A 23,720-nucleotide genomic window follows, 5' to 3' on the forward strand; every position below is an offset into this window, starting at 1 on the left:
CGCACGCCTGAAGCTTGAGGAGCATCTGAACCAGCGATTGTGAAAGGAAAGATTCTCTTATACAATTAATTGACTGCCCACCCCCTTGTGGAACAATTATCAGAGATATTACTCATTGGGGATCCTCGGGATATATGTTTTGGTCTTGGTGGTTCCCCATTTCTGTCACTGGGGGAATTATATTGGGACTAATATTTATTTGCTATCACTATAAGGTAATCTTTTGTGGAAGGAATGCATATGCTAGACATCAACATGATTCTATTATTAATCCTGATCCCTTGGGAAGGGGAAGGGTCCTTGAATCTGGCCAAATTGACTAAATATGGATTCCACCATGACCACAATATGTGGGTAGGTTTAGCTGAAATGGTAGCCAATGTTGCAAATAGGACCAATTGCCTTGTTTGCTCTCTTGGGCCAGATGATTCAGAGGGAGGTATGCCCTTATTACCGATACCATTAGATGCCATTGGTATGGTAAGCGAAATACCACACCAGACAGAAGTACAGAATTTCCCCGGATGGAACTCAACTAAACCATTACGAGTTATACCTGTACAAGGGGAATTCTGTGTACATAAATCATCAGATGCAGCTGATTCTACCATGATAGGCTCTTCTCATTGTCACTATACTTGGGATAATATTAAGAATACCTGGGCACGATACTACCTATCAAACTCGGGATGCCTTGCCCTGTGCACCTCCTTTTATTCATGCATGGAAAGTGGTATGGAACATAACTGTGACAGAAAAAGGCAATCTAACATACTGCACTGTGAACTCTCTACCTCTTTTGCTATTTCGCCTTCTGTACTCCACGTACCAAAGACCTCAGACACGATGGTTGTGGTGGATATGTGGAGAATGGGCATACAAGAAACTCCCCTCCAAATGGAGTGGGACTTGTTTCCTGGGATGGGTATTGCCACCAATGTGGATTATGCCCACTAATTTGGCCAAGCGTACACGAAGAAACGCTGATATTTCTCATATAGCAGGAGGAAGTACCCAAAGTTGGAGCGGTACTGATGATTGGCCACCAGAGCGCATTATAGCCTATTATGATCCTGCCTCCTGGAATCCTGGTGAGCTCATACAAGGGGCACGGGATCCTATTTATAATCTAAACAGAATAATTCGATTGCAAGCAGTAGTGGAACTTGTAACCAATGCAACGGCCCGGAGTTTGAGACTTATTGCACAACAATTGGATGAAAGTAGAGCCGCCATTTTGCAGCTGAAAATGGGAATGGATTATGTACTTGCCAAGCAGGGAGGCCTATGTGGAGTCTTGAACTTGACAGGGAATGCCTGTTGCTTTAACATTTCAGATAATGGTGAGGCAATCCGTGTGTTGGCCACAAAGATGGAGAATATAGCACATGTCCCAGTACAAACATGGGAAGGATGGGATATGGGATGGCTCACCAATTGGTTACCTAATGTCACAGGACTCAAAGGGATACTATTGTCTTGCTTGTTTTTCTTGACAGTAGTGGTAATGGTTTTATGTATGATGCCATGTATCATTTCATGTTTTAGAAGTACAATTAGCAAGATGGTTTCAAATGAAACTCTACCTCATATCATGGCCCTATACAGAGCTTTACCTCAGGAATATGATGAAGGTCAAGCTATCAAGGACACTTGGGATGAAGGTCCTTGAGCTTGAAAGGGGGGAATGAGGCATCAGGCATAAGCCTGCATTTTATTAATGTTTGATCAGGACTTGTATATTAGAGAGAGCCTAAAAGATTTTCAAACGTTTCATGCCAGGCAAGAAGGCTAGCTGCTTAAGAAAACACTGACAGTGTTTTCTTCCTCTTAGACAAGGGGCCCCTTTTGATTGATAGCAGAAAACAATTCTCAAAGTCGTAAAAGCTGAAATTACAGACTGAGTAATGACACTGACCCTACATGTTATAGAAGATAAAAAAGGCAGAGATAAGCATAATTAGGAATGGGCAAATAGTAAAATGATACCATGGGCCTCTTTTAAACCTTGAGCTGTATTTTCTAAGGCCAGAGGCAAATGGGAGAAAAAACATCTAGCTGACAGAGAAAGAGAGGCTTTTTGGGAAGTCTTTTTAAAGCATCTAGCTGGGAAGTCTTTTTAAAGCTGTTTCTTCCTTAAACAGATAATGGGAAAAGCAGCTTGCTGAAGGGGGGGGATGTAAACTGAAGAGCCTTCTTCTGAAACTGTTTTAAACTGAGTTCTTTTTTTTTTTTCTTTCTCTCTCTACTTTAAAAAGGCCTTATTCCTTTTAAAAGGTTACCTATGATAATGTATGAAATATATTAGCTTAAATATATTGGCTTAAATGTAATTATGCAAAGGATTTAACAAATGCTAGAAGAGTTGTATTTATCTTGAAATTAAGTCAGCCACCAGTCCAGCCCCCTGCCAGACAAGAAGACGCCATCAAATGCTGTCCTGATATATTAGCTGTCAGACATTTGTTTAGAAACCTTCAAATGAAGGATATCTTTCAATGTTGATGTGAAACTCAAGATCCTTGACATATGTTTAAGATAAAAATTTAAGATTAACCATTTGTTTTAGAAGGCAATAGGGCAGGGAGGGCAAGAGGTGAGCTGGTAATTAAGATTCCTTGTTGAGACACATGTAAGATATATTACTACTTATTTGTCATTTATAGATGTAACAATATATAGCTGTTTGTGTTCCATATAAGGACAGGAGGATGTGGGTGTATCTTTTAGGATTGGATATAGCAATCAGCCAATAGGAAATCCAACCAGGCTGATTGGACAGAGGCAGCCCAAGGAGGAGCAAAGGGGGCTGGATTAAGGGAATATAAGTGCTGGCCATAATGGCAGGAGGCCAGGCCAGAGCTTGGTAACCATATACCACTGTGCCTCTCATTTATTTGTCTGACAAATAAATAATTATTTTATTTCTCTATTGCTGCGTTGAATATTTCATTCCAGCTAAGCGTTAACCACAAGCAGGGTGCTACAGTAGTGCTTCAGGTTAAGAACAGTTTCAGGTTAAGAACGGACCTCCAGAACAAATTAAGTACTTAACCCGAGGTACTACTGTATCTGTTTCAAAACCTCATCTTACAGGAATACAGTCATACCTCGGGTTACAGACGCTTCGGGTTGCACGATTTCGGGTTGCACACTGCACTGAACCCGGAAGTACCGGAACGGGTTACTTCCGGGTTTCACGCTTGCACATGCGCAGAAACACTAAATCATGCTTTGCGCATGTGCAGAAGCGCCAGATCATCACCCACGCATGCACCGACGTGGCACTGCAGGTTGTGAACGTGCTTCCTGCATGGATCACATTTGCAACCCCAGCGTCCACTGTATTAATTTTCTTTGCTGTTTGCAGAATTAGGTTTAATTCTGAATGTACCGGTATTAAGCTGCATGTGTTGCAGTCATATTAGACCCGATACACTGCATTGTAGATACTTGTCCGGTGGTCTAATGCTATCCTCTGTGCCTCTTTCTCCTGTTCGACTGGGAGTTTGAACAGGATGCAATTGTTCTTAATGTTTAGGCGCTCTCCTTATCAACCCCCCAAAATGAAGAGCTATATAGCCAGTTGACAAATCCCTGGATCCAAATAGGCTTAAGCAAAATAACATTTTCGTTTTATCCCCCAGCAAATTGCCTAATGTGCCAACCTTATGGATTTAATGACTGCAGCTTTCTCAAGCTGTAAACAAACTTGCTTGTGTGGTTTAGCAGTGCTGAGGACACAAATCTAATTTGGCTTTCCAATAGGTTTTTTCAAAAGGGTGGTCTCCATGGAACCAGGGGATTAGCTTGGGCCAAGAGATCACTGAGGCCTTGATGGAGCTCATGACAGTGTAAGTCTGACATTGCCACTCCTTTTTAAATTCTTTGCTATTTCATGTAAGGCAAGCTTACACAACGAACTGGTATCTGAAGAAGTGTGCATGCACACGAAAGCTCATACCAATAACAAACTTAGTTGGTCTCTAAGGTGCTACTGGAAGGATTTTTTAAATTTCGTTTCGACAAAGAACTGAGTTTAGTTCATTTATATCAAGTCTTTCTTCCATAAAATTCAAGGTAGCACATTGTTGGAAGTACAGCAGCAGGGAGCATTCAGTTAGTAACTCAAGGGTTAATTCCGCTGGCAGTTAGCCAACCCACCAACAAAGAGGTCGTGTTGGAAGTGTTTCCTGGCAACCAGCCAGAATGGCATGACCCTTGCAGAGGTAATTCATGTTCTGATCAGCTATGTAGTTCTGAGGGATTCCCCCCTATATGTGTTAAATAGAATCATAGAGTTGGAAGGGACCCTGAGGATCATCTAGTCCAAGCCCCAGCAATCCAGGAATACGCAGCTGGGATCGAACTTGCAAACTTGGGTTATCGGCGCCACACTGAGTATCATCCTGCTGTGAGGAAAATCTGAATGTGAGAAAGGCACATCCTCTATGTTTCCTTCTTCTCAAGCTCTGTTCAGTCTACTTACTATTACCAGCATTTCTCTCTCTCTTTCCTTTTTTTAAAAAAATGATATTTATTAAAGTTTCCAAAAAAAAATTACATAAATAAAAAGGAAAAAAATAAAAAGGGAAAAAATACAAAATAAAGATAGAAAACACTTAAAAAACACATTAATCTTTCCATGCCTTACATTTCATTTCCTTACTTCCCTGACCTCCTCACACCTCCCTTTTTTGTATTCCAGTTCTGTTAGTTAATTCAGCAATTCCTTTCCCTCTTTGCTTTTGTCTTAATCTTTTAACTTAATATATTATAACTTTGGATTTTCACCTGTTAACAATCCATTTTTACACACACCTTTATAACATTTCTGCTAAAACCACTTAACTTCATTCTGACATCATTCTAACATTCATTAATTTTGCAGTATTTCTGTAGATAGTCTTTAAATTTCTTCCAATCTTCTTCCACCGACTCTTCTCCCTGGTCTCGGATTCTGCCAGTCATTTCCGCCACATTTCTCTTTCTCTTTCCAGACTCCATCTGCATTAATGACATTGTGAGCATATTCAAGTTATTGGATAGTTCTCTTCCCAAGCACAGTTGACAAGACTCATGCAGCTGTGACATGTGCCATCATACCATGTACACTGGGAGAACGTGTGACTCAACAGATTAGATGGAACCTATCAGCCAAGTATGGTGGCCTCCTTCATGCTTTTTAAAAACTTTTTTTTTATGATTTTCAGTTAGTTTTACAGTCATTTTAACATTTCAAAACTCGACTTCATTCCTCCTCTTTCTGTGGTTCCTTAAATTTATTTTTATCATTTTCTGCATTAACTTAACTTATTCTTTTATTCATCTACTTTAATTGTATACTCTTATGAAACTGCAGGCTACTACAATAATACTGCCAATGTCCTTATCTGTTTACAATTTGTTTATAAATATGCAATAAACCATTTCCATTTTTTTTAATAAAAAGTTTGTTGTCTTGATTTCTTATTTTTCCAGTAAATTTCACCATTTCTTCATAGTCCATAGTTCATAGTCCATAGTTTTGGTATCCATTCTTCTTTCATTGGGACTTCTTCTTCTTTCCATTTTTGGGCAAATAACATTCTTGCCGCTGTAGTCGCATACATGAATAAATTTCTATACTGTTTAGGTACCTCTACCCCTATAATTCCCAAAAGAAATGCTTCTGGTTTTTGGTTTGCACTTTGCTCACCCCCCCCCCCCCGCATAACCACTTTATTTGCATCCCAGACTACCTTTAAATTTTTCTCCTGATTTAAATTAATTTCAAAATAATCCCTTAGAATCCCCCTTTTCTAATATTTCTTGATCGTTTAATAAATTCTCATTTAATCTCCATCTCATTGGGAAACTTTGCCTTGTTCTTAATTCCACAATAACAGGGTTGTGACCTGATAATGTCCGAGGTAGAATTACTACCTTCTTTACCTTAATTTACAGATGGCCTCCTTCATGCTTGGCTATGTCCCATATCTGTGACAAAACACATAATTTTTGGAGCCCAGTGTTTGACTTATTGGCTAATGAGTCATGCAGGCCTGTGATAAGAAGTCCAAATGTGCTGTTAAATATAACTAGCTGTGCTCCACAAGTACTTCACCCTACCTCAGTAACAAGACCTCTACTTCCTCTAGTCAATGCCCTATAGCAGCCTTTCTCAACCTTGGTTTGTCAGATATTGTTGGACTACAACTCCCATCAGCCCCAGCCATTATGACCAAACGATCCGAGATTATGGGAATCTTAGTCCAACAATATATCAGGACCCAAGGTTGCAAAGGGCTGCCCTACTGAACCTCCTCTTTTGTCAGTACAGTGGTGCCTTGGGTTACATTCGCTTCAGGTTACAGACTCCACTAACCCATAAATAATACCTTGGGTTAAGAACTTTGCTTCAGGATGAGAACAGAAATTGTGCTCCAGCGGCACGGCAGCAGCAGGAGGCCCCATTAGCTAAAGTGGTGCTTCAGGTTAAGAACAGTTTCAGGTTAAGAATGGACCTCCAGAATGAATTAAGTTCTTAACTCAAGGTACTACTGTATTTCTGTTTGTATAGATGTAGATTTGGGTCTGCTTTTAGTCTAGTTGTCAAGACAAAATTGTGGTTAGCATGTAGGGAATGGTGTGTGTGTGTGTGTGTGTGTGTAATAACATGTACAGCTGGACTCCAGAGGTCACCTCAAGCTCCTGTGTGATTAAAACTGAGAGATGAACAGCTGTGTGGGATTGTGATATCAGCTCAATTTTGTATCTGCAGATCAAGTGGTGTATTTGTGCGCATATGTGGTGGAGGTTAGTGGAAGTTCATTAATTTTACTGAAAAACAAGGCTCATCCTGGTGCTTGCATTCTACCGGTCATCTCATGTTCATGTAAGCTATCGAAAACAAGGGATTAAGCCAGCCTCCTGAGGAAAACTCAGGAGCATTCATTACTGCCAAGGAACCTGGGAAATCTCACAGCTGAATCCAAGGAATAGAAAGGCACTGGAAACTGAAATCTCTATGCTCCCTGATAGTCAGGAAATTGAAATCTCCATGTTCCCTTGTATCCAGAATGCTCCCAGACATGGCCGTGAATATCATTTGTTTTAACAAGGCATCCATGGAGCATGTGGACTTTAGAGTTGAAGCTTGTGATATTGCTGCCTCCTTGTGGGAAGGCTGCATCTTAGTGGTAAAGCGTTTTCCTTGTGTTTGAAAGATCACTGGTTCAACTTGCTTCCCACAATGCTTGAGTCATGGATAGACTCCCCAAATGGTCTTTTTGACCTTTTCTGACTCCCCTATTCCAACCTCAGATAGGGAATGATCTTAGGCTTCTCCAGCCTTTGATGGAACTCCATCCATTCCCAGAAATGGTCCCTCTTTGAGCCTTACCTGGTCTCTGCTGATACCTGCAGGAGTTCCACTTGTTTCCGCAGAGCATCCAAAGCCAGTTGGTTTTTTTCCCTCCACCAGCAGCTGTTCAATATGAGATGTAGCTGAGCTCCCTAGTTTCAGTTCAGACAGGCGCCTATGGATCTCTGGATAAACTTCCAGCATCTCCACGTAAGAATAGGAATGTCTCCTGTCTGAAATCCTGGACAGTTGTTGCCAGTCATGTTAAGTATAGTATAATTCAGGGGTCAGCAAACTTTTTCAGCAGGGGGGAAGTCCACTGTCCCTCAGACCTTGTGGGGGGCTGGACTATTTTTTTTGGGGGGGGGATGAACGAATTCCTATGCCCCACAAATAACCCAGAGATGCTTTTTAAATAAAAGGACACATTCAACTCATGTAAAAACATGCTGATTCCCAGACCGTATGTGGGCCAGATTGGGCCGGATCCGGCCCCCTGGTCTTAATTTGCCTATCCATGGTATCATTCACTGAAATTGTATTAGGGTTGCCATGTGTCCGAAATTTCCCGGAAATAGCCAGGATTCAGCTGTTGGAAACAGTGTCTGGGCGGAAATCACTGAAATGTCCTAGAAAATCTGCATGTATGGCAACCCATGTCAGAGGTGTAGATCTTTGGCATTTTTTCCTTAAAAATAGCTCATAAACTTAGAACTTAAGAAGCTCAACAACAACTTTGGGCAAAACTAGCTCAACAACTTTGCCCCCCCCAAAAAAAAGCTCAACATTTTTTCAAATATGGCAACCCTAAAATGCTTTTATTCATTACTATGTGTTTAAATTTGGTTGGTTGGTAACTGAACTCTAGTAATTCTCATGTGATTGGCTAATGTTGGTCACATGGCAGGTATCTAGTGAAATAGAGACTACATTTTATGGAAAGCAAGATGACTGTGTTTTAGTATTTGAGCTTCTTAGCCGCGTTTTTGCTACTCTGACTTCAACAAGTCATTGCAGCCACTATTGAACTAGATCGATCAGTGGTCTAACTCAGTATAAGGCAACTGGTGGTGGCTTGCTGCCAGCTTTCCTAAGCATAGTAAGTTCGAGAAAGGAGGTCACCCGTGGGAAAGGGTGGTGGGGAGCCCACTATTTTTCTCTGAGAAATCTCTGAAATCACCTAATTGTGAACTGAGCCAGGGAGAGCTTTCATATCCCTGCAGGAGATTAAAAGGGCAACTCTAACAGAGTCAAGAGCGGAGGACAAGATGAGTTGTAGGTGGAAACTGCATAATCTGACAAGCGGGTCAAAAGACAGAAGAGACGGGGGGGGCAACACTTCCGAGAAGACCACTGCAACAGTGGACTGGAGATCAGAGAAGGTGGGGGAGATGAAACAGGTGAAAGACAGAAGGAGGGAAGTTGATGGCCAAGCAGGAGGAATTCCAGAGCAGTCAAAGAGAAGATGGAGGAGGACTTGATTCAGCCTCTTCCCTCCCCCCCCCCAGTGGATTGCCCCAATCTGGTGCTGCTACATTTACTTCAAGGTCAAAATTATGGCCTTCTCTGGATTTTGTGGCGCCATTTTGGCCAACAGGAAGTCCACACAAAAATCATTATTTTGTGTACAACAATGTGTGAAAGGCCCTCCTGAATCAGACCAAAAGCCCACCAACTCCGGCATCCCGTTCTGATCATGGCCAGCCAGCCAGTTGCGTATTTTACACACAAGAGCTATTACTATTAGTACAACAACAATGCACAGCACTTAAAAGTATTGAAGAATTCATACATTAGCTAAAAAGTGCACATTTTACATAAAAGAGTACAAAATGTGCACAATATGAATGCAGACATTTTGTGCATTCTTTCAAAACAATCCACACAAAACACAGACGTATGATTGAGGGTCTCCAATGTAGTGCCCACCAGAAGTTGCTACACTCCAACTCCCATCAGGCACAACCACCTTCTCTGGTATAATAATAATAATAATAATAATAATAATAATAATAATAATAAACGTCTCCCATCTGGTTGGGTTTCCCTAGCCACTCTGGGCAGCTCCCAATAGAATATTTAAAACACGGCAAAACATCAAACATTAAAAACTTCCCTAAACACAGCTGCCTTCAGATGTTTTCTAAAAGTCAGGTAGTTGTTTATTTCCTTGACATCTGGTGGGACGGCATTCCACAGGGCATTCCACTACTGAGAAGGCCCTCTGCCTGGTTCCCTGTAACCTCCCTTCTCGCAGTGAGGGAGCTGCCAGAAGGACCTCGGAGCTGAACCTCAGTGCCAGGGCTGAATGATGTGGGTGGAGACGCTCCTTCAGGTATAATGGGCAGAGGCCATTTAGGGCTTTAAAGGTCAGCACCAACACTTTGAATTGTGCTCGGAAATGTCTTGGGAGCCAATGTAGATCTTTCAGGACCAGTGTTATATGGTCTTGGCGGCCGCTCCCAGTCACCAGTCTAGCTGCAGCATTCTGGATTACAGTAGTACCTTGGGTTAAGAACTTAATTCTTTCTGGAGGTCCGTTCTTAACCTGATACTGTTCTTAACCTGAGGTATCACTTTAACTAATGGGGCCTCCCGCTGCCGCCGCGCCACCACCACCGCACAATTTCTATTCTCATCCAGACGTAAAGTTCTTAACCCAAGGTACTACTTCCAGGTTAGTGGAGTCTGTAACCTGAAGCGTTTGTAACCCAAAGCGTTTGAACCCGAGGTACCACTGTAGTTGTAGTTTCTGGGTCACCTTCAAAGGTAGCCCCACATAGAGCACAATGCAGTAGTCCAAGCGGGAGATAACTAGAGCATGCACCACTCTGGCGGAACAGATTAACCACACTACCTGATGTCTTCAACAGCTCTGCTCAGCTCTGCTCATCTTCCCTTTCTTTCTTAGACCTTCTTCTGACTCTCTAGTTCTGATTCATTCCCCACCCCCCACCCCTTGCTCACCTTTGAAAGATCTGTAGTTGCTAGCCTAGCTGTTCTGTGTGCTAAACTGAATGGGGCTGGGGGCAGAGAGGGGGTTGCAGATGCCACAGCAGTGCAAAGAAGCAACAGAACTGAACAGAAATGGAAAAAAGTTGAACCCTCACACGATCAAAATGTTGGTGTTTTTTTAACGAGATATTTCTACTCCTGTAATTCCTCCTCGAAAAAAAAAAAATTAAAAAAAAAATTGAGAGCATAGCCATAAGTAGAATATGTTAGCACCAATGATGGGTAAAGAAAATAAATTATGTATGTCTGCTTTCTTCCCATATGTATTTTTCATTCTCCTTTGCCAGTTTCTAATTCATCAACCCCGAGTTTGCCTTTGTGGGCTTGGATTAAATGCCGGCAAAACTTTGCATTCAGCAAATGCCAATCAGTGCTCAACATGGCAAATGAAACGCGTGTGATTTGTGCTGTTTTATTTTCTCCCTGTCAGCTTTGCTGGAATTACAGGGAAAGTGGAGCGTATCGTGATCAGCTGCATATTATTTGGAGATCATTTAAATCTGTTCATTTCAATGCCAGGTAAAGTTTGCAGGCAATGGGTTAAACTGCAAGTAGAATTAAATGGACCCTTCAGTTTGGACCCAAATCCATCCTAATCCAGTATTCTGTTTCAAGCGACAACCACAGAGACTACCAGGAAACCAATTAACAAGAAATGAAAGCAACACTTTGACTCTGTTTTTGATGCAAGGCCACCTTGTCATCTGGGTCAACAGGACCTCGATAGGTAGCTATTTGTGATGATGATCCACTCTAGATGGTTCTCCCCTTCCTTGTTTAATCCCCACAACGACCCTGTAATGTAAATTAGTCTGAGAAACAGTGCCTGGCTCAAGGTCACCCAGTGAGCTTAATGGCTGAGTGGGGATTTGAACCCTGGTCTCCGAAATGCTGGGACGCAGCTGGCGCTGTGGGTTAAACCACAGAGCCTAGGACTTGCCGATCAGAAGGTTGGCGGTTCGAATCCCCGCAACAGGGTGAGCTCCCGTTGCTCGGTCCCTGCTCCTGCCAACCTAGCAGCTCAAAAGCACGTCAAAGTGCAAGTAGATAAATAGGTAGCACTCCAGCAGGAAGGTAAACGGCGTTTCCGTGTGCTGCTCTGGTTCGCCAGAAGCGGCTTAGTCATGCTGGCCACATGACCCGGAAGCTGTACGCCAGCTCCCTCAGCCAATAAAGCGAGATGAGCGCTGCAACCCCAGAGTTGGTCACAACTGGACCTAATGGTCAGGGGTCCCTTTACTTTTACTCCAAAATCCTAATCGAATGCTTTAAGCACTACACCACACTGGCTCTCAGTGATTACAACAGTCGCATGAATCATAGCATCATGGAATTGGAAGGGACCCCAAGAGTCCATCTATTCCAACCCCCTGCAATGCAGGAATCTCAGTTAAAGCATCCATGACAGATGGCTATCCAACCTCTGTTTAAAACCCACAAGGAAGGAGAGTCCACAACCTCCTGAGGGAGAATGTTCCTTTTTAATATTTAAATATATATAAATTTTTATTAGTTTTTTAACATACCATTTTCAACAGTGATTAAACATACTTTTACATCTTATTCAATTTTTTTGGACTTCCATCAGTCCTGCCTGAAAATTTTCCAATCTAATCTCTTAGTATGCATTTCTTATTTTCCCTATTGCATTTCAAACTCATAATCAATATCTCTATCTTTTTCTACTGTGTAACACTTCGTATATTTCTCCTTACAAAACTTCTTGCAGTCCTACTAGCGTAATTTGTTGATTACAGTTGCTCTTCAAATAATTCAAATACTTCTTCCAATCTTCTGTAAATCTCTGGTCCTGCAGGTTTTGAATCCTTCCTGTTGTTTTGTTCAATTCTGCATAGTCCATTAATTTCATCTGCCATTCTTCTTTTGTCGGAATTCCTGAGGGAGAATGTTCCATTGCCAAACAGGTCTTACTGTGAGAATCCCCCCCCCCGAATATTTGGATGGAATTTCCTTTCTTATAACTTGAGGCCATTGGTTTGAGTCTTCCCCCCAGGAGCAGCAGAAAACAAGCTTGAAGATGGCTTGCCACATGAATAAAATCAGCCTGAGAACTCCATGGAATTAGCATAAGATGCAGCCCACCTTGTGTTGTCCATCCTTGGCCTAGAGCGAGAGCAGGGAATGCTGTCCTCAATCTGATTCATTAACATCATTCTTGGCCGTATAGGCTAGGGTGGGGGAAGAAATGGCAGCTCTTAGCCATTGAGAGGAGGCTTGCCACTAGGAAACAGCCAGTGGAAACAACCAAGAGGAAGAAGTAGAAGGAGAGATATTAAAAAGCATTTGCGGAGCAGCTTTAGACCCCGGACTCACAGTCAATTTTTTTTAATTCAATTTTCCAAATTTATAACAAACATGTCCACATACATAAACATAAAACATCAAAAAACAAGCAAACAAATAAACATATATCCTAACTAAAAATTCCACTTTTGTTATCATTGTTGGGTGACTTCCTCGAATCCCCCTGGCTGAGTTTCCATATATATCATTGTAGCAGTTTTCCAAAACTAGTTTTACATAAAATTTACTTGGTCCATTAACCTCTTTCTTTCTTTTCATTTTAACTTTTATCCATAGTATTCTACAACATCACATATTTAAATCCTAGGCCAATCTGATACTCGCAAGTAATTCTATTTAATTTATCTTAACATATTTAACTAAATAATCTTTGAATTTCTTCCATTCCTCTTGATACTCCTCCTCCTTCTGGTCATGGACTCTTCTGGTCAGGTCATCTAGCTCCCAAAAAATCCATCATCTTCATCTGCCATTCCTCCACTGTTGGTACTTCTTGTGATTTCTGATTTTTGGCCAGCAAAATTCTAGCTGCAGTTGTGGCATACAGAAACAATCTGACATCTTTCTTGGGCAATTCCAAACCTATTATTCCAAGGAGAAAGGCTTCTGGTTTCTTAACTCACAGCCAATTTTAAGAGGAAATAGCTCTACCAACCTGAGCTGAAAATTATCTTCATTGTATACCCTGCAGATGATTTGCATCAGAAGCTCTCTTTCAATTGAGCTAGAATGGGAGATGGGGAACCTATGGTCCTCCAGATGTTGGTGAACAGCAGCTCCTAACAGCCACAGGCAACCGGGCCAATAGTATGAGATAATGGGAGTCACAGAATCATAGAGTTGGAAGGGACCATGACAGGTGGCCATCTAACCTCTGCTTAAAAGCCTCCAAGGAAGGAGAGTCCACAACCTCCCAAGGGAGACCGATCCACTGCTGTAATCCAACAGCATTTGAAGGCCCATACCTGCGTTTTCCAGCCCTGAGTTAGACTGTCACTGATTTGCAGCAGGGTTTGGGGTCTTTCAGGCCACACTTTTGAACCCGGGCTTTTGAAGCTGCCCATCAATCATAACCATAGCAGACTGAGCAAGCACCCAGCTCACCTGATCACAGTCTTTCCCATTCTGGTGAGATGTCTCGTATTTCTATTTAAGTTACAGCAGCTATTTTGACATTTGCATCCATACAGTAAATGCAAATTTTATGCAAAAATGTGTAACCTTTTTTTTGCAGCCACGTACATTGGATTACCATGGACACAGCCCGTTTTGTGATGAAGTCATTTCTCGCAGCACTTCTTTCATAGCCCACTAGTGTGCTCGGCTGCCCAGTTTGGGACCGACTCCAAGATGCACCGACTCTGCGTCCTTTCTCTCCTAACTGGTACTCCCACCCAGGGAGCCAGCTGCTCTACCTTGATCGCCCTAACTAATTCACATTCCTTGGCCTTGTATCGCAGACCTGGTAATTGCTGCTCAACATGCTCCGTGAGGTTTTATAAAATATTAATTGCTTATTATTCTTATTACAGGTGGGGAAGAATGGCTCCCTCTTGCAAAGTAATTGCCTCCTTGCCAAGTCTCTCCAATGCACTCATGAACATAAGAGAAGCGTGTGCTCTGAAATCAGATCCAGGCTCAAGATGCAGAGGGCTGATTTGGGGGGAAATAATTCCTGTGAAGGGACGTGGGTGGCGCTGTGGTCTAAACCACAGAGCCTAGGGCTTGCTGATTGGAAAGTCGGCGGTTCGAACCCCCACGACGGGGTGAGCTCCCATTGTTCGGTCCCTGCTCCTGCCAGCCTAGCAGTTTGAAAGCACGTCAAAGTGTAAGTAGATAAATAGGTACCTCTCCAGCGGGAAGATAAATGGCATTTCCATGCACTGCTCTGGTTTTGCCAGAAGCAGCTTAGTCATGCTGGCCACATGACCTGGAAAAACTGTCTGCAGACAAACATTGGCTCCCTCGGCCAGTAAAGCGAGTTGAGTGCTGCAACCCCAGAGGTGTTCGTGACTGGACATAACTCTCAGGGGTCCTTTACCTTTTTAAAAATTCCTGTGAAGGAATGCATGATCAAAACTTGACATTGGGACAGACTAACTTTCAGCCCTAGCCAGCATAGCTGCGACTGAGTGGATCTGAGGTACCACACATCTGGAGGGCAACAGATTGAGGAAAGATGCTGGAGTATGTAAAGAAAAGCAAGCACATCTTTTCTCCCTTAGGAGTCTTTATTGATGCAATGAGGTGTACAGTGGTGCCCCGCAAGACGAATGCCTCGCAAGACGGAAAACTCGCAAGACGAAAGAGTTTTCCGTTTTGGAGGTGCTTCGCAAAACGAATTTCCCATGGGCTTGCTTCGCAAGACGACAATGTCTTGCGAGTTCCTGCAGGTTCCCCCCCTTTTTCTAAGCCACTAAGCCGCTTATCAGCTGATCCGATCAGCAGATAAGCCGCTAAAAGCTACTAAAAGCCGCTAATAGCGCTAATAGCGATAATCCGCTAATCCGTCAATGGGCTTGCTTCGCAAGACGAAAAAACCGCTAGACGAAGAGAATCACAGAACGGATTCTTTTCGTCTTGCGAGGCACCACTGTATTCGATTTATGGGGTGGGCGGGAATAAGTTAAATGCACATCACTTCCAACCTTTAAATGTCTGCTCTGGACCAAGCTCTACTGGGTGCAATGGGACGTAGGTGTATATTGGAGTGTGTCCTTCATTTCTCTTAGCTACTGAAATAATACAATGGGAAGAGAAATGGATTGTTAACATTCAGATCATGCCTGTTTTAAAGCACCAGGTGATTTCTGCATGTCACTTTTAATTACCACTCGGTGCTTAATTCTTCCTGGAAAAGCCCACAGTCCCACTGTCTCTTGTTCACACCATCCTGCTACAAGGTCACTCTCTAGGTTCAAATATCAAGGGTTCCCTGGCAGCTGTTAATGCCTTTCTGCCTTCTGCCTTGAGATCAGATTTCCAGAGCAGCCTCTTCGCATTTGGCTTAAAGTAGACAGTTTTGCTGTCTTAAAGTCCTCTTTTTTCAGTTGACAAGAAAGGGAACCTGAAATAGGGCTGTTTGTTGCAACGTTTGGTCAATTTGCATCCATGCTAACCCTAACAATGTGAACCTGTCCAATTTGCTAAGTACATCAGCAGAGGTCCAGCTCTAAGAACCCATGCCTTCCAGGATGAGTTGGGTGGTTTTAAGGACCTACTCAGTGGTGGCACCTCAGCTGTGCAACTCTGCCCTCTTTTCTGTTCACCTGGGAATCAAATTGAATGGATGTTGTTGTTTTTAGGTGACAGATAAAATATAGTTTTCCTGGGCTCTAAATGCTTTTATCAACCACATTAGTGATTTGCTTGATGCCAGTGGTTTTGGTCCTCTGAAAAGGTGATGGTAGCAAAAGCCAGTGACAGAGAAACAAGAAAGGGCCAGATCCTAGGCTCAGTGGCGTAGCATGGGTTGTCAGCACCTGGGGCAAGGCAAGTAATTTGCGCCCCCTAACCTGTGGATTTGCGCCCCCTAAGCCTAACCCCCAGATGTTGCGCCCAGTGCGGCCGGCCCCCCCTGCACCCCCCACGCTATGCCACTGCCTAGGCCCAAGTTGATCCTATCCTTCACCAATCTTCTGCATATAGAGTGCTTGCCCTGCCACTTAAGCTATGACCCCTTTCCATTTTCAAAGGAGAACTCAAAATTCTGGGATGGAATAGAGTGTGGGATGTAACATATGCAGTCAAGTACAATACTTCCTGTTTGCCGGGAGTGGACATGCAGGGGGGTGTCACTCCACCCAGGAGGACTTCTCATCACACCTGGTCTGCGTGTGACCAGGTAGGTGGGTGTGACCTTGGGAGACCCCATAAAAGGGGCTGGTCACACAGCCACCTCCCTCTTCTTGATGCCATGCTCTTCTGCTACTGTTGTATTTTGCTGTCTTCTGGCTCTCAGCCACCAGGACATAGGCTCTTTCCATATGGGATGAACTCAAGCCGTCTTTTGTAACTCTAAGCTAAAGCCTGCCTTCAGGGATCCAACTGTGAACTGAATGTGAGTAAACTTCTTATTACTTTTAAAAGAAGCTTCTTGTGTCTTTCTTCTTTTTAGGAATGGATTGCTTAAGTAAAGAGAATCAAATGAATCTACCAACTAGATTCCTGCTATATATTGGGGAATATAGTCGCTCTGCTGCTGACTCACAAGTGTGAGTTAGGAAGGATACTATTAAATCAATATATCCTCTCCTAGTATCTACAACATTCCCATACAGAGGAGCTGTGCATTGCCCTACTACCTGCCCCTTCTGCTGCATATCCCATTCCTTGGTCAAGAAGTTGTGACCTGAGAACAGATTTTTCTGCCGAAACCAGTCAAAACAAGGAACACTCTGGGAACAATGTGGAGGAAAGGGGTACTGCAGGAGTACAATGCTCAACTCACCGTGCTGGTGGGCTCTCAATTAGTTTTGAAATAAAGATTTTTCATTTTGCGTGCAATTTTGAGCCTGGCCATTATCGCTTTAAGTAAAGAAAATATGCAGCCCATTAACTCTGGCAAATTGTCACTTACATTACTGATGAGTATGAAATGAGGGTGTATGTTTCTCCCCTTAGGAAGTCAACTTTCAGGAATCCATCAATCTTCTTGTGTTTAATGGCAATTAAGCAGACATTCCTTCTCCACCTCCCCATTGCCCCCCACTGATGTTTTAACAGATCACAACTTAACCACGCAGCTCATGTGTATTAAGCGACCGTGGAAGATAAGATGAAGGTCTCTTTGACCGTACGTTCCCCCCACTTGGCATGGAGAGGGAGGTGGCCCTTTCACTGCATTTTGCACGCAGAAAAAAATGAGAAATGCATTAAGTTATTAAATGTGAAGTGCATTAAATCTGTGCTTAAGGGGAAAGTACAGGAGACATGGATATCTCTCGGAACATGGCAATGAGACCAGCCTTGTTGTATAGATGGAGAAGGAATTTGTTGGGTCTGATTTTCCCACTGGGCCAACCTGATGCTCCCAAATTTGCTTGTGGATCAGAATGCAATTTCCAGCCAAATTGCACAACCCACCGGAATTTGCAATGTCACTTCAACATGCCAAAAGTAGACTTCACAATTACCGTATTTTTCACTCCATAAGATGCACTTTTTTCCTCCTAAAAAGTAAGAGAGCCAGTGACGAGTAGTGGTTAAGAGCGGTAGACCAAGGTATTAGTAGTAGTGGTTAAGAGCAGTAGTCCAAGGTAAGTGAAGTATGTAGCTCCAGCTCTCCAGCTTGGAGAGCACAGGTTTGCAGGCAGCAGCTACTTCCTAGTCCCCCATTGGGAGTTGGCCAGTGTGGTGTAGTGGTTAAGAGTGGTGGACCTGTAATCTGGTGAACCAGGTTCGCGTCTCCACTCCTCCACATGCAGCTACTGGGTGACCTTGGGCCAGTCACACTTCTCTGTAGTCTCTCAGCCCCACTCACCTCACAGAGTGTTTGTTGTGGGGGAGGAAGGGAAAGAAGAATGTTAGCCGCTTTGAGACTCCTTCAGGTAAAGCGGGATATCAAATCCAAACTACTACTACTACTACTACTACTACTACTACTACTACTACTACTACTCTTCTTCTTCTTCTTCTTCTTCTTCTTCTTCTTCTTCTTCTTCTTCTTCTTCTTCTTCTTCTTCTTCTATGTCTGTGCGTCTTATGGAGTGAATGTGTGGTCGATCACTGGCTCCCTTTCTGGCCCCACCCCCTTGCCCAGGCCTCCATTGTTGAATGTTCTGCAGACGGAGGCTGTTTGTTTCCCCAGCAACATGTGACTGGCTGATTAAATTATCCATCTGGAAACGGTAGAAACGGCTCCCTTTCCTTTCCTAAAGAAGCTGCAGAACTGTGAGTTGAACCCCATAAAAACAAGATTTTTTTCCCTTTGCAAAGTAAGCTCAACAACTTTGAGCTAATCCTCAAAAAGAGGGGCTTTTCCCCTTTGCAAAAGAAGCTGCACAACTGTGAGCTGATCCCCCCAAAAACGGAGCTTTCCACCTTTTCTCCTCTAAAAACTAGGTGCGTCTTATGGTCAGGTGCATCTTATGGAGCGAAAAATATGGTATACATGGAGGCAGCAATGCCACCAGTTGCTGGAAACCGCAGGAGGGGAGAGTGTAGTTATGCTTTGGTCATGCTTGAGAGTTTCCACAGACATCTGGGTGGCCACTGTGAGAGCAGGACTCTGGACTAGATGGGTCATTGGCGTGATCCAGCAGGCTCCTCTTATGTTCTGGCAGGGATTGGACAGAGGAGAAATGGTGGAGACCATCTCCGCACCCTGACCGTCCCAGGGAGGAGGAAGAGGAAGACAGTATAGACTTACAACAGTGGTTTGTGGGAGGTCACAGCTCAGAGGCAGATGAGGGGGGAAATTGGGAAATAATGGGCAAGGAGGAGGAGGAGGAGGAGGATGAAGCAAGACAACAACTGACAGACACAGTGTCATTGGAAAACCTTCCAGACACCCGCTCCCAGAACCCAGTAAGCCTTGAAAGTAGGAGAGCAAAGAGCTCAAAGACAAAGGGCACATAGCAGCACCCATAGAGGAAGTGGGGATGATGATGAATGAGGAAATGAGAGGTGGGGTGGAGATTCATTCGGGACAATGCCATTATCCTTATGAGGAACGATGCCTTATGAGGAACGGCTAAGGGAGCTGGGCATGTTTAGCCTGGAGAAGAGGAGGTTAAGGGGTGATATGATAGCCATGTTCAAATATATAAAAGGATGTCACATAGAGGAGGGAGAAAGGTTGTTTTCTGCTGCTCCAGAGAAGCGGACACGGAGCAATGGATCCAAACTACAAGAAAGAAGATTCCACCTAAACATTAGGAAGAACTTCCTGACAGTAAGAGCTGTTCGACAGTGGAATTTGCTGCCAAGGAGTGTGGTGGAGTCTCCTTTTTTGGAGGTCTTTAAGCAGAGGCTTGACAACCATATGTCAGGAGTGCTCTGATGGTGTTTCCTGCTTGGCAGGGGGTTGGACTCAATGGCCCTTGTGGTCTCTTCCAACTCTATGATTCTATGATTCTATGATTCCAAGAGGCTGGGTTCTGTAGCCTCTCTTTGTAATTACTGATTTAAAAAGGACAGTAAGAAACCATCCCTTGTCTTTATACTTTCCTGGGCAACCAGCCGGGAGCCACTGACAGCATCCTGACATGTTCCTGTGGAGGACTTCTGATGCCCACACACCACACATGGATGCTGGGTGGTCACAGGATGTGGGGCACAGCAGTGGATACTCTCCTGTTGCTACAACACATAAATGCCTTGCAAATGGGTGATATGTGAAGAGGCCTTTGACATGGAATGCTTCCAACTGGTGCCATAACTCTCTTGATCCTTGCACAGGCTGTGAACCAGTAGAGTAGTGTGATGAAGCAGGCAAGTTGTTGGCATTTCTCCCTGTGTTTTTGGATTAAGACATTAGCATTCATTCTGAGAGGCTCTTCTGCCTCTGAAGCACTATTATGATATGACAAAAAGATTGAACCACCCAAAGTGGAAGATTATTGCTTGTTTTCCAGCCATTGGGTCCGGTAAACGGAGCTGTGAAAATTAAGCATGGAAGCATTTGCCGGTACTCCGAAAATTACTTTCTTTTCTTTTCTTTCTTTCGTTTTTCTTTTTTAATGAAACGAAAATGTGATTGTAATGGATATAGTCTCGCTCCAACGACTTAAGTAACAATATCAAATATAGATGTAGATTGCTCAACTCCAGCAGGCTATGAAACTTCATTGAGCGGGATGTGATGTTGGGGTAATTGTGTCTTCTTAAAAGCTCATCAGGTTTGTTAGTCTAGAAAGTGGCGAGACTCTAAGCATGGCTGGAAGCCATTAAGGGTGGCGGCAAGGGCTGTGGGTGGGAGATAATCAGATGCTCCATCTGGAAATTACCTGAAGCTTATCATTAATGCTTAATAGTTTCACAAAAGCACCTGGAGGGGGGAATGTTAAGATGCATGCATTTAACTCTGCATGTGGCTTGCCACAGGAACATAGGAAGTGTCCTTCTTTCGACTCATGGAATCATAGAACTGTAGAGTTGGAAGAGACCCAAAGACTCATTTTTTAACCCCCCCCCCCTCATTGCAAGGATCACAGCAAAAGAATCCTGGCTAGATGGCCATCCAAGCTCTGATTAAAAACCTACAGTGAAGGAGAGTCTACCACTTCCCGAGTCTGTTCCAGTGTCAAACAGCTCTCACCATCAGAAATTTCTTCATGGTGTTTAATAAGAACCTCCTTTCTTGTGATTTGAACCCGTCGGTTTGGTTCCTCCCCTCTGGAACAGCAGAAAACAGGCAGCCCCAGGCAGGGCTTTCTGCGCTTATTTGGCCCTCCTCACCTCTGGTCAGCAAAAGGGCATCTGAAGGTGTGGCTTGCATTCTTGCAGGGGTATATGTTAGGAAAACATTAAAAAGTTCCTGGAAGCTTTAAAGAGGGTTCCAGAATTTTCTTTAGTGAGTAGGAGTGGTACTTTAGGCTTGATCGGTGTCAGCCCGTGGTGCAAATAAAGGAAGATGCTATTTCCTCACGAGGAAAGCACATGCACACGCTGTCAGCACGCACGCTGACAACAAGGTTGGAAGTAAGACAATGTGTGCTGCTGATACTGTGAGTTTTGCTGTATCAGGATTGTTAATTGCTGGACTGAGATTATACCGTGCTGGAGAGATAAAGAAGGGATGTAAATAGCTTGCATATAATAGTAACAGAAATGCTCATGCAACCAGTCAAGCAATAAAGAAGCTCTTCACTGTGAATTTGAGTATGACACCTGTTCTTGTCCTCTGCCTCCGGGGAAAACTCTGCTACAAACAGTAAGAAGTGGTTTACCAAGGTGCCACCACACTAGCAGAGAAGTGCAGTGGAAGTGTGTGGGCAGTAACCTCTAATAGTATAATGGGGGGGTCTCCTTTTGGCAGGATCTAATGATTTTCAGGTCCATTCAGATGCCTCGGGTAACCTGGTTTTCAGTGTCTACTTTGAGGGCTGATGGTGCTCCCAGCCTCATTGGAAGGGAGATGGGATCACAAGTGATCTCACCTTCCTAGAATTCTTTCTCATCCTGGTGGGTTGAGGAATTCCAGGGTGCATTTTTGGGTCTGACAATCAGGAAGTGGTGAAGGTTCTAGCCAAAAATCCTCCCATTCATATTAGTTCCTCAGGTTACTGCATGCATTTATGTTGCATTGCTTGCTGGCTAACATCTCATTCTCAGACAGTTCCATTTCAGGCCTTGATAATAGGAATGATCTATCTCAATTTCAGGACAATGGTTTCTATGCCCTGTCACCCGGGGCTCGGCTGGTGCCAGAGTCCAGGGCCGTCCTACCCATAGGTGCTAGGGGGGCGGGGCACCTGGGCACAGGGCTCTCAGGGGCACCAGGCTGAGAGTCTGGGGCCCAAGAGTTGAGTCCGCGGAAGAGCCTGCCCATCAGTTGGAGCGCCGTGGCGGGCTCTTCTGCTGCGGACAGCTCTGTGCCGTGGGCTTGGGGGTGACCGAGCCAGTGGGACGCTGAGGCGGCTGGCCAGCTCCACCCTCCTGCATGCCTGGGACTGGGCAACCTGGGGGAGGGGGCACTGGGCGGATCTTTGCACCCCAGCACCGCATATGCTTAAGACAGCCCTGCCAGAGTCATTTCCCAAACACTTCTGGGCAATTGGATACATACCATGATGCAGGGAGTATTGCAGTCCAGGACATGGTCTTCCTTCAAGGCCTTCTGGTCTCAAGCCAGGGCTGGCCCATGCCTCCCCACAGCTTGGAAGAAGGATGTCCTTCCATTTCTCATCTTCCTTAAGAAGCAGGGGTTAGCAGCTAAGACCATGACCTTGCATGTGGCTGCAAACACCTTCTGGGGGCTCTCCAACCCATGTAAGCATTTTCATATATGCAGGCTATTAGAAGGATGGTCCAGGAGTCACCGTCAGTCCCAAACACCTGGAGACCTATTACATGTTATATGGAAGGTTATATGGTTATATGGAAGGTTATATGGAAAGCACTGGGCTTCATCTGCCAGTCAAAATCATCCTTAAACAGTGGTGCCCAGAACTTGACACTGGACTCCAGGTGGGATCTGACAAAAGCAGAATAGATTGATGTTATTATTCCCCTTGCTCTGGACACTAGACTTCTCTTGATGCAGCTTAGAATTTCATTAGCCCTTTATTTATTTTTTTGCTACAGACACATTCTGCACACTCATGCAACCCAAACAGACTGTTCCTTGTGATTTTCCATGGAGGATATCGATTTCCCCAGTGAATTGATATATAATGCAACACTATGTGGATTTCCTCCCAAAGTGTGAAATCTGTGACAGCCATGGGGGAAAAAAATAACAACCGAGAAACCAAATATATAGCTGTATCTATAACGGTGAATACTGATCTATAGTGTGATGTCCTGGAGAAGAGACTGGTGAGATTTGTCACTCTGTTTCCTGTATTAAAATGGATCTTCCAAAACGCAGCCATGCCAAAATCGATATCAGATAATTGGAAAAGGGAATCGTGAGCCTGAAGAGAAGATTAAGCTAGAACAAGGGTATAAAATGTGATAATTAAACGAGTACTTTTGTATTCTCCAGGTGGGCCCAAAGGAAAGTGCTTACATTGTCGTTTAATGCAGATCAAGGGGGGAGAAGAGGGAGTGGTATTAACAGCCAGTTGTAACATTGGAGTTTAATGGGGCTTAGGGGTCAGAAAACTATCAGAAGATTGATCATTTCTCCCCTTTATAGTCCCCAGTTAAAACACTTACAGATGGTAAATCTTCTTTATCCCTCCTTTTGTTGCATAATTGTGTGCGCATTAGCGTCCTGATCTATGCATGCATTCGAAAATCATGTACTTGGAAGCATTTCAAACACTTCATAACTGCCAACTTCATATTCGCCTGGTCAGACCTTGCTTTGCTGTTGGCGCTGCCTGCCCAGTTCCTTTCTGTACCCAAGGAAGGAACTCTGCATGAC

The sequence above is a fragment of the Podarcis liolepis genome, assembly GCF_965112155.1.
Source record: "Podarcis liolepis genome assembly, chromosome: 11".
Lineage (NCBI taxonomy): Eukaryota > Metazoa > Chordata > Lepidosauria > Squamata > Lacertidae > Podarcis > Podarcis liolepis.